Source organism: Protopterus annectens, chromosome 7.part0 (assembly GCF_019279795.1).
Source record: "Protopterus annectens isolate FY-2018-M chromosome 7.part0, PAN1.0, whole genome shotgun sequence".
Classification (NCBI taxonomy): domain Eukaryota; kingdom Metazoa; phylum Chordata; order Ceratodontiformes; family Protopteridae; genus Protopterus; species Protopterus annectens.
The window spans coordinates 1090007555-1090020111 of record NC_056739.1 but is presented as its reverse complement, the minus strand read 5'-3'; positions in this window follow the sequence as shown (position 1 = coordinate 1090020111).

Genomic DNA, 12557 nt, shown 5'->3' with positions numbered 1-12557 from the left:
AATCACAAAAAGTTGGTAGCCACACTGAAATCTACCTCATCTGTACCTCAGTATTGCACACCAGTGTGAGCAGCAACACTTTTTCCACAGAGTAGCAGAGAAAGCACGCTATTAATCTGTATATAAGTCAAGTGAGATAGCCTGTCCTGCAGTGGTAAGGTTACAGGAACAATTGTGACTCTACTAGCACATTAACCAACAAAATATTGTATTCATTGATGGAATTCTGTGGTAATGTACCTGTAGATCAGTATGTATGCATGTATACCTTTATGAAGCTTTCTAGTGGCTTCCACAAGTGTATAAATACTGAGCAGGTGCGAGCCTTACTGCCATTTTGTAGTTAGCTGTTGAGATGTAGACATGTATGTCTGCGTAGTCTGTCAGTTAATCAGTTTATTTATATTTTGCACTGCTGCTATCCATCCTGATGTGTTTCTATGTAATAAAGCATATAACTAAGGCACATCAAACAGAAAGAACCACTTCAGCTAAAACAGATTCCTAAACTACCTTGGTCAACAGTAACTACAGACATTTTCAAATGGAATGGTCAACATTACTTGGTGTTAGTAGATTCTTATTCAAATTGGTTCAGGATTGACCTATTTCATAATCTAACATCCAGTACTGTCATTACTAAGATGAAGTGTAATTTTGCAGTCCATGGTAGCCTGCACAGTTATATCTGACAATGGTACACAGTTTACAATCCACCAGTTCAAAAGATTTGCTGAAGAGTGGGACTTTACTCATATTACGAGTATCCCTGAGTACCTGTAGTCAAATGGTTTGACAGAACATGCAGTTCAAAGTGCGGAACAATTACTAGAGAAGTCAAAATGAGACAATAGTGATATTTTCTTGAATCTCTTGAATCTAAAAAATGTTTCTCGTAATAAACATCTTGGTTTACTTGCACAGAGACTTCTGTTGAGAAAAAACAGAACCACACAACCAGTTAGTAGTACATTATTGGTTCCAAGTGTCAAGAACAACAGATCAGTGAAAGCCCATCTGTTAAAGAAGCACTTATTTCAGAAGTCCTATTATGATAAGACCAACAAACCACTCAATCCATTACAAGAAGGGAAGATAGTGAGGATGCAGACATCCAAAGGTTTTGATCAGATTGGTGTCATGAAAAGTGTATGCCCAGAGCCAAAATCATACATTATGGAATTGCAAGGAACAGAATTTAGCTGGAATCAGAAACATTTGATCATGATGTCTGAGCCTGTATTTCAGTATTATATCTGCAAAGAATACTCCAAATTTCAGAGTGTGTTATCCAGCATTCCAGTTCCAGAGGACGTTCCAGTAAATATCCCTGTTCCTAAGAAGAATCCCGAAACTCCTGAAGCAAGTTGTTCACCAATGACTGTCCCTGTTGCTAAACCCAGTTCTAAGATTGCTATATCACTAGATCAGGTCGCATTCCCGGACCATGTTCCAGATACACGGCAACTTGGACATGAATGTTGTGTTTATTTCTTAGTGTCTGTACAATTGAACGCTTCTTTTCAAATGTCATTATATTGTAGGCAATTCATTAAAGAGGGAGGATGTAGAGCAGTATGTATGTATACCTTTAAGAAGCTATCTAGTGGCTTGCACAAGTGTATAAATACTGAGCACATGTGAGCCTGACTGCCATTTTGTAGTTAGCTGTTGAGACGTAAGCATGTATCTCTGTGTAGTCTATCAGTTAATCAGTTTGTTTATATGTTGTACTGCTGCTATCCATCCTGATGTGTCTCTGTGTAATAAAGCATATAAACGAACTACCCTGGTTGTTCGTCTTCAATAGCAAACCAAGACAAGCAGCAGTACCCTTTCAATCTTGCATGGAAGGCAAGGACATTACATCTGGATTGACATACTAAGGTGGTACTTCCCAGTTTCAGAAACAGAGACAAGAGAGTATTTTATAATTATAGAGGAGCCACACTCCTCAGTCTCCCAGTGAAAGATGATTGCTGAAAAATAGTCCTTAAGCAGTAGATGAGCATCTGGTTTGGAAAGAGCAATGCAGATTTCATCTTGGTTATAAAAAAGAAAATCAACTTTTTGTTTCTGCACATACACTGCAAGGTTCAAATGGGTTACATAGTACTGTCTAGACATGTTCTCTGAATCTGATAGAGTTTTATGATCATACACCAGAGGATGTCTTGCAGGAGGTGTTACAACAGATGTGCTTTGAGAAACACTCCATGCCGTATATTTCCTATATTTGAGGAATGACAGCTCAGCCCATATTTCTGATGTGAAGTTAAAACATTCAGAGTGGGCACTGAAATCCACTAGTCATTTGCTTTGTCTCCTCTCTTGTTCATGACTTTCATGGACAGAAAAGCAAGGTACAATCAAAGTCTGTATTCAGCCTGCAGATGTCCATCTTTGTTGTCTCCAGTTGATGTTGGTCTATTAAACTCAAGTGGCTGTGGTCTGAAGCATTTACTGAAATATTAAGATGCTGGATGTGTAGATAGATGAAAAAAAAGTACCTCAAAATCAGATGTCTGGGTTCTGGAAAAGTGTGAGTTGCTGTAGGTAGGGGGAGGACAGTAACCTCAATTGAAGGAGTTAGAATATTTTGAAGCCTTGTTCATGAGGAAAAGTAGGCAGGCTTATGCTACAGAGAAGCAGATGGATGCTATGGTACCAGTACTGCAGGCATTGTATTAGACTGTGGTGGTGAAGTGAAAACCTGAGTCACAGGATAAAGGTCTCAGATTACTGGTCAGTCTATAGTCCCATCCTCACCTATGGTTTCAAATTTTGTGCAATGACTGAAAAGAGGAGATCATGGATATAAGTGACATAGTTGAATTCCTTTACAGAGTAACTGTCATCATTTTTCTGGATAGGCAGTGGTGCTTGGTAGTCTTGGAAAATGCAACAGTGAGGCCACTGGTTTCATGGACTAGCAGGAGTCAATTGAGATGATTTTGGTGCTGGGGTGGTGATGTTGCTGTTCACTTACCACAAGAAATGCACCAGGTAAAGCCTATCAAAAGTAGGATTGTGTATATATACAGGAGGGCACACTGAATGGTTTATCTCTTGCAATGTGCCTGGTGGCTTATAGGATGAGCTGAAGTCTGCTGCTATAAACAGGGAATTATCAGCACAACCCTCATAATAACAAGCAGCTTACAAAATGGGTGGATGATTATGAATGAACACACACACACACACACACACACACACACACACACACACACACACACACACACACACACACACACACACACACACACACACACACACACACACACACACACACACACACACACACACACACACACACACACACACACACACACACACACACACACACACACACACACACACACGCACCCAGACATATCCATACACATGTTCACAAAGTGATAATAAAATGTTTTTTTGGTCCTGTCCTGTAAGAGGCCATTTCATTATTGGCTTAGTGCAAAATCATCAATTTTTCCCCAGCCATCAAAATCAACTTACCTTTTTCTATAATCTATACTGTTATACAGACTGTGGAGTATTTTATCATATGCTTTACCTTATTATTACCACAGCTTTAGTCTTTATAACCCAGTACACGCTTCCTGTACATGTATACCTGCCTCAGTTACATCTCTAAAGAACTGATTGCTGTCCTTAGCAAAACCTGCAATTCCCTAGCAACAGTGTAAAAGAACTTTCTGTAAACACTGGATATGTAAAAAATAGAACTCATTTTCAATATCTGAAACATGAATTTAAAAAGAAATGCTCAGACTGTATAGATGTTTTTTATAAAAACCTTTGCTCTGTATATATATATATATATATATATATATATATATATATATATATGTAGTGGTGCTGCGGTAGTGTTGTCGCCTCACAGCAAGACATTGTCGCGTTCGATTCTCAGCTAGAGCGTCTTCTGTGTGGAGGCATGCATGAATGGGTGTGCCTTTGTTGAAGGTTGTGCGTCAGGGCTGGTAACTCGGCACATAAAAATCCACCGCCAAATATTAGCGGACTGGAGTTCTGCTGTGGCGACCCCTAACTGTGATAAGCCAAAAGACACAGCAACAGCAACAACATATATATATATATATATATATATATATATATATATATATATATGGGTGTGTTTTATATATATATGTGTATATACTCACACACTCACACACACACACACACACACACACACACACACACACACACACACACACACACACACACACACACATACGCACACATATATGCTCATTTTTATGACAGATGTTTATGGGGATATCATCAATGGTAAAGTAGATTGAATTATGCTGTAGCTGAATTGTGGGAAGTTAACTTTAGCATAACTGAGTGTTTTCACCTTTCTTCATGGTTGTGCTTCCATGGACTTATCATGTATACATGCATATATATCTATATATACCTATAGCTGTATCTATATTTATATATATATAGATAGATAGATAGATAGATAGATAGATATCTAAGTTCCTAAGTCATTGAAGATAGAGCCCACAAGGAGAGGGTGAAGCCCCCCCCCAAGTAAAAAGCATTAATTTAAAGAGTTGCTCTGAGCAGGTTTCCTTTATGAGGTCAATGCCTTTTGTACTAATACGATCATTACTTGTTTTGTATGCAGGGATTTTTGTGTCTGGTTCTCTGCCATTGTCAATTCCTTCTTCCTTGTCCCACCTTCCCTGTCACCAGTTCTCTATCATCTGTCTCTCTGTACTGCACTCAATATTTTCCTTTCACCACTCCTGTAATTATGTGTCTGTATTCTGTGCTTGTCTGTCTGTACCTGCTACCTGCCTTTCTTCTTCACTTGACCTCAGGGCATCCTTCATTACCGTTCCCATCTGCCATTCTCTTTTAATTATGAAAATTGGAATTTATCAAACAAAAGTACACCTCCTCCCTCATCAGTGTTCCTTATTGCAAATCCTAATGGTTTCTTTTCTGCTCGCTGTACTCTCCTTCCTTTCTTTCTTTTTCTTTCTCTCCTGCCTCTCCCTTTTCCTCCCCATTTATCTGATGGACACATTGAGCATTTTGGTGTGTACACCCACACTTCTCTCCTTGCACATTGCTCTAAGCTGTGCTGTGTTGCATTAGATGTGGCTCTGTACTGCAGTGTGGTGTTGGTCATCCTAACATTATGCTCTACTGCACATACTGCCTTGGGTACAGTGTGACAGCTTATTTATGAGGGTGTGCATGTCACCCATGCAGACTACGGTTGTGCTGCACATACAGTATCCTGCTGTAGCTTTGTACTACGTGTTAGCACTGCCTGCCTGCTTTCTTACCTGGCTTTATGCTCACTATGCTGCTGCTTTGGGGCTTGACTTTGCACTCAGTAATGCTGTGGCTATCCCATGTCTGTTACATCCATAATTAGCTTTCAGCTGCTTTGTGCAGGGAGCTCTCTCAACTTTACAGTTGTATAGGCATGTCTTGCACCTCTGTGAATCTCAGCATTAATATTTAAATGGGCGCCATTCTCATGGTTTTGAAATTGCCATCATCTGTAAACGATTATGCCTAGAAAGTAAAACAAGGGAATGAGCTGAGGACAGTTTTCCCCTTCATGGCTTCCTAAAATTAGCCTAGTTGGAAACATGCTTGAAGTGACACAGTCAAGATCCATTGTGACTGAATCTTTCTTTCCAGGATGTACCAAAATAACTGTTTTGAAGTTTAGTAACAATGCTTTTGTGTCTACAAATTAATCTGTTCCACTTGTCACTGCTAGATGTTCTCATGGCCTCTTTCCTGAGACTGTGCACTCACATCTGCATGTCTATAACCTGGTCATCTTATGATTTTGTAGTTATGATATGAATAGTATTATTATACAGTACATAATTTTCCCACAAATTAATTATTCATTGCAGTTTTCTATTTACATTTCAGATCTGTACTCTTTTTTCAACATTTGTGGGGGTGATGAAAGAAGATTTATACAACAGAAAGAAACACATTTGACCCTCAGAACAGCTTTTGTTCTTTTAATTTATAAATATTATTCCCTGAGTATTTACACCATGTGAACTCATGACACAACTGTATACTAAATGGTATTTGGGAAAAATGAATATGGGTGACTCAGAAGCTTTGAACTCTCCAAAATACCAAATACTTCTGAAATTGAGCATTTTCTTTACTGCTTAGTGTTACCGCTTCAAAGAGGATTTTTGAGCATGATAAAAACATATCTACACCTAGCTAGCTATATTTAACTATGGATTCAGCTATATGTATCTGGCTATATGTGTGTGTGTGTGTGTGTGTGTGTGTGTGTGTGTGTGTGTGTGTGTGTGTGTGTGTGTGTGATTGATATTTAAATACAGAGAGAGAGAGAGACTATTAAAATTTATTCTTATGTGACAATCATATAATTTGCATCAAACCAGTTAATACCAGATAATGCAGTTATGATGGAAACCAGTAATCGGGCTTAATGCACTGAAAAAGTGTAGCCAGTGGGCATCCTAAGAATACAGTTGGAGTATCCACAAAATGCTTCTGGAAAAGGCAGAAATTCAAAGCTGCAGATATATGTTGTCCATCTTATTTATCTACTCAATGCTGTTATGACACACCTGACTCCTGCAATTAACCCATAAACAGCTGCTGCCAACCAAAGAGTTTAGCAGGAAATGGGGAACAGAAGTAAATTGCAAAGCCTTTTATTCCATATCACATAAACCTGCAGATAAATTACAGTCACCAGTCCATGTACCACATAGGTTAATTTACTAGCTTATTGATCTGTGAGGATTTTAAGAAATCTAGATTTTTATTCCCATGGTAGCGTTTAGCCCTTATAATTTGTACATGAATAACTCAGAGGCAGACAGAACAAGTATATGTTGGGACATTTACTTGTTGCCCTTATGTATAAGGGACATGGGTGCTAAACTAAGGGTAAATTTACAGTTTTCCATTCACTGGTCCAAGTTATATTTGAATAAAGTAAGAGAAGCATTTTGTTTTATGTGCAGTGGAAGGCAGTTCCATAGAAGTATCTCTGATACACACCTGTCTCACCCACAAGTTCTACTTATGTTGTAAATGTGATTGCAGTCCCATCAGCTGGGGATCAGGCTACCACTGGACTTTAAATGTGCAATATGTCTGACAGGAAAGTGTTTGTTGAGGCTCTTTACAAAAGACTGAGATCATTTTTAGTAATCAATATGATAGTGAGAAAAGAAATGAGACAAGGAGACAGACTGCATATTTTTTTTTTTTTTTTGTGATTTAGGACTTTGATTTTTTAGTAAGAAAGCAATGTGGTCACTACAGTTGTAACAAGTGTTTGAACAGGTACATACCGAATGGGGGAGTGTTATCTATACTGTACTTTAGTAGATACCAGCTGTTGCTCTGCTTACAAACAATATATAACAATATTTTCTTGGTTCTTTGAAAACTGCTAGTCTCTATTATCTGAAAGTGGAAATTTATAGCTAAATATAAGCAAATATATTATTTAGTGCACTGTTTAAAAGCAAAATAGAGCAGCATGGTCTTGATTGTTTGATAAGTGTTGCTCTATGGTACCCAGGTGGAAGACATTAAAATAAAGAATGCAAAGGTTGTATTAGTTGGACTGCATTAATATACTCACCAAAAAAATGTGATAATGGAAAAATAATAATCAGCCACATAGTACTGACTGACTGATAATGAGTATTATACAATTCTTCCTCTAAAACGTGCACGCTGATTGGCCAGCGCAACCAGCGTGCCCGTTGTAAATCCCTCAATATACTAACAGAAAAAGGTCCAGTCGCCCAGACTTTTTCCGTTAGTATAAAACACTGTCTCGCTATGTTAAAAGAGTTTAACATAGCGACACAGGTTTAAAAAAAGCAACGCAGATCTCCGTTGCATTTTTTAAAGCTGCCTCGCTATGTTAAACTCCTTTAAGATAGCGACAATAGTAAAAGCAACGGAGATCTTGCAATCTCCGTTGCTTTTTAAACCTGTCTCGCTATATTAAATGGGTTTAACATAGCGAGACAGTTTTAAAATAAGTAATGGAGATCTCCGTTGCTTATTTTAAAGCTGTCTCGCTATGTTAAACCCATTTAACATAGCGAACAGTAAAAGCAATGGAGATCTTGCGTTCTCCGTTGCTTTTGCCCACAGCTCTGATGTACTGTGTAGGCATGCACAGTACATCAGAACTGCCGCGGAATACCAGACAGCTGCGGAAGGGCAGCAAAGAGGCATTATAAAGCCATTATTTAAGAAAAGTATTTATTTCTTTTCTTAAATAATGTCATTATATAATAACCACTTCTGGGTGTAATGCGGGATTTAACCACGGTTGTCTTTGTTTGGTGCCTCGGGCTTCGCCCTCGGGACCAAACCACGCCAACCATGGTTAAATCCCGCATTACCCACACCCAGGCGTGGGTTATTGCTATATTCTATGATACCAGATTCAAAGTTATAGCCATGTCATTTAATATAATTGTAATGTTCTGTGCTAGCTATTCCATTTTGAAATAGCCAAGGAATTTTGTGTGTGTGTGTGTGTGTGTGTGTGTGTGTGTGTGTGTGTGTGTGTGTGTGTGTGTGTGTGTGTAGCAACATGTGCTATGGCTGTGTATGTTGTTCTGTTAATACGGCCACACAAACGCATTTTATATAGTGCAATTTGTTTGTGAGTTGTTAGTATCTATGAAAAATACTTAATAGATAAGTCTTGGTTGACGATCTATTCATATGAGGCAAAGCTCAAGAGGTTATGTTCACAAGATTAACCACAAACTAAACTTAGTATTAAAAAGGAATCTGTTATTTCATGTAGTCTGCAGACTACTAGAACTGCTACATACCTTCTACTGTTTTGTCCTTTTTCTTTCACAAGGACTTGGCCACATTACACATTCCTGTAGAATGTGGGAGTGCTCTATTGATTAGCATGAAACAGGAATTATTACGTATACTGTTTTTTTTTTTTTTTAGTGACACTTGTTTGCATTATATTTAAGGAAAATAATGCTCAAAACATGAGTTTTAAATTGTTTTAAATTGGCAACATTTAAGACATGAGAGATTTTTAAAATGAATGCATAGCATTAACTAAATAGCTACTACAGTATAGTTATGTTAATTATACTTATGACACATCTAGTGAACTATAACTGTTGAGTTACTAACCACACTCCTGTACAATTGCCAGAGTCCATATACTGTATAATATTTAACAAAGCATTTATTCCCAGCTGTATCAGTATGCTTAAAATGTGGCACTGACCATGGCAGATACAGCAATAATGCATATGGAAAGGAGGGACGAGTCACTACTATCAAACTAATATTAAATGCAGAAAATAAAGATTTGCAAATAAGAAATGAAGCCTTGTACAGGAACAGGTAATGGGATAGAAGGGACATAGTTAAACAATCAATGGAAGAGAGCTTCAGAGCATGTAGATATGTTTTATGTAAGCTGTATATGCGAAACAGTATTTATCAATTTGCAGCATATGGTGGTCACTGGCCTGCCGTCCTGAATGTATCGTCCTTTGGTTGAGAGGTTAAACCAGTTCCTATCTGCCTGAGATGATGGTAACTCGGTTGTATATAAAAAAATTCATAGTTCTCATCCAAAAGAGCAGGGACTGCTTTATAGTGTGTAGCAGACAGTACGGAGGTTTAAGACTATGAGCTGTTATGAAACTACTTCCTGTAGTTCAGGGTTTGATTCCATCAGCCTCCATTTGCCTATCATATGACCCTAATTAAGTCACATAACCAGACAGTATTCTGGGAAAATTGGGCCTGGTACCTCAGTAGTCTTCTGGATCTCATACCTAGTACCTACCCATTACAAAAAATAAGGAAATGAGAAGCTGTCAGTACTACCAGATATGTTATTAATAGTGTATTGCATTCTTTCCTTATGCTTTTGCATACTAGGCAACATGCAAAGGCTACATTAAGGGATGTGAAATTGACTTAGTCCTGCTGTGTTGAGATTACTAGGTGCATGACTTAAGGGATATAACATATGTATGTATGAAGTCAAATCATCCATTTGTATGTGCTTATCTATATTCTGTGACTTGAAGTAGCATTTTATGTGGTCAATTTTTCTTTTATTTATTCTTTGATACACAGGCAATTGAAATGATTTAGAATATCACTAATGAAATAGTATGATGTAATGATTATGATTATGAGTATATGGAAGTGAATGTATACAACCCAGCCACTGGGTATGCATAAGCCAGTGCATTTCTTTGTGTTGCTCCCAAGCACAGATAAATGGAAAGGGTTATGTCAGGAAGGCATCCGGTGTAAAACGTTCACAAAATGACATATGCGGACAACAGTATAGACTTCCATATCGGATCAGTCGAGGCCCGGGTTAACAATGACCGCCACCAGTACTGTTAGCCAACAGGGTGTTGGTGGAAATTGGGCTACTGTTGGCCAAAGGAGAAGGAGATGAAGAGGGGGAAGACATGCCCAAAGTCAGGAAAAGAGGAGGAAGGTTAGGAGTGTGGTAGTGAGGGTAGGTACTTTGAATGCTGGCAGTATGACTGATATAGAGAGAGAGCTAGCTAATATGATGGAGAGAAGGAAGGCTGACATATTGTGTGTACAACAGAACAGATGGAAGGGGAGTAAGGCCAAGTGTATTTGAGGTAGTTTCAAACGGCTCTATCCTGGTGTGGATGGGAGGAGAAATGGGCTAGGGGTTACCCTCAAGGAACAGTATACCAAGAGTGTTTTGGAGGTGAAAAGAGTGTCAGACAGAGGGATATTTATGAAGCTGGAAACTGATTGTGTGATGATGAATGTTGTTAGTGCATATGCTCTATAAGTTGGGTGTGCGATGGATGAGAAAGAAAAATGTTGGGGAAGTTAGATGAGGTTGTGGTGAGTGTACCCAAGGGTGAGAGAGAGGTGATTGGAGCAGATTTTAGTGGGCATGTTGATGAAGGGAACAGAGAGTATGAGAAAGTGATGGGTAGGTATGGTGTTAAGGAGAGGAATGCAGAAAGTAAGATGGTAGTAGATTTTTTGAAAAGAATGGATATGGCTGTGGTGAATACATATTTTAAGAAGAGGGAGGAGCATAGGGTGGCGTACAAGAGTGGAAGAAGATGCACACAGGTGGATTATATCCTGTGCAGGAGGGCCAGTCTGAAGAAGACTGGAGACTAGAAAGTGGTGACAGGGGAAAGTGTAGTTACGTAGCATAGGATCGTGGTGTGTAGGATGATGTGAAAAAGGATGATTGTGAGGTGGAGTTCAAGGAAGAGTTAAGACAGGCAATGGGTGGCAGTGAAGATTTACCTAATAGCTGGGTAACTACAGCAGAGCTGGTAAGGGATACAGCTAGAAAAGTGCTTGGTTTGAAACCTAGACAGAGGAAGGAGGACAAGGAGACTTGATGATGGAATGAGGAAGTACTGGAGAGTATACAGAGAAAGAGGCTGGTGAAGAAGAAGTGGAATTGTCAGACAGATGAAGAAAGTAGGCAGGAGTACAAGGAGATGAGGTGTACGGTAAAGAGAGAGGTGACAAATGCTAAGGATAAGGTATATGGCTAGTTGTATGAAAGATTGGACACTAAGGAGGGAGAAAAGGATGTGTACTGATTGGCTAGACAGAGGGTCTGAGCTGGAAAAGATGTGCAGCAGGTAAGGGTGATAAAGGATAATGAGGGAAACATACTCACGAGTGAGGAGAGTGTGTTGAGCAGATGGAAAGAGTACTTTGAGGGGCTGATGAATGAAGAGAATGAGAGAGAGACAGAGAGAAGGTTGGATGATGTGGGGATAGTGAATAAGGAAGTGCAACACATTAGCAAGGAGGAAGTAAGGACAGCTATGAAGAGGATGAAGAATGAGAATGCTGTTGGTCCAGACAACATACCTGTGGTAGTATGGAGGTGTTTAGTAGAGATGGAAGTGGAGTTCTTAACCAGATTGCTTAATGACATCTTGGAAAGTGAGAGGTTGCCTGAGGAGTGGAGAAGAAGTGTTTTGGTAATGATTTTTAAGAATAAGGGTGATGTGCAGAGCTGCAGTAACTACAGAGGGATAGAACTGATCAGTCACACCATGAAGTTATGGGAAAGAGTAGTGGAAGCTAGGTTAAGAAGACAGGTGATAATTAGTGAGCAGCAGTATGGTTTAATCCAGGGAAGAGCACTACAGATACAATGTTTGCTCTGAGGGTGTTGATGGAGAAGTGTAGAGAAGGTCAGAAGGAGTTGCATTCTGTCTTTGTTGACATAGAAAAAGCATATGACAGGGTGCCTAGGTAGGAGTTGTGGTATTGCATGAGGAAGTCGGGAGTGGCAGAGAAGTATGTAAAGTGGTACAGGATATTTATGAGGGTAGTGCGACAGTGGTGAGATCTGTAGTAGGAGTGATGGATGTGTTCAAAGTGGAGGTGGGATTACATCAAGGATCAGCTCTGGGCCATTTTTTATTTGCAATGACGATGAACAGGTTGACAGATGAGATCAGACAGGAGTCCCTGTGGACTCTGATGTTTGTGGATGACATTGTGAT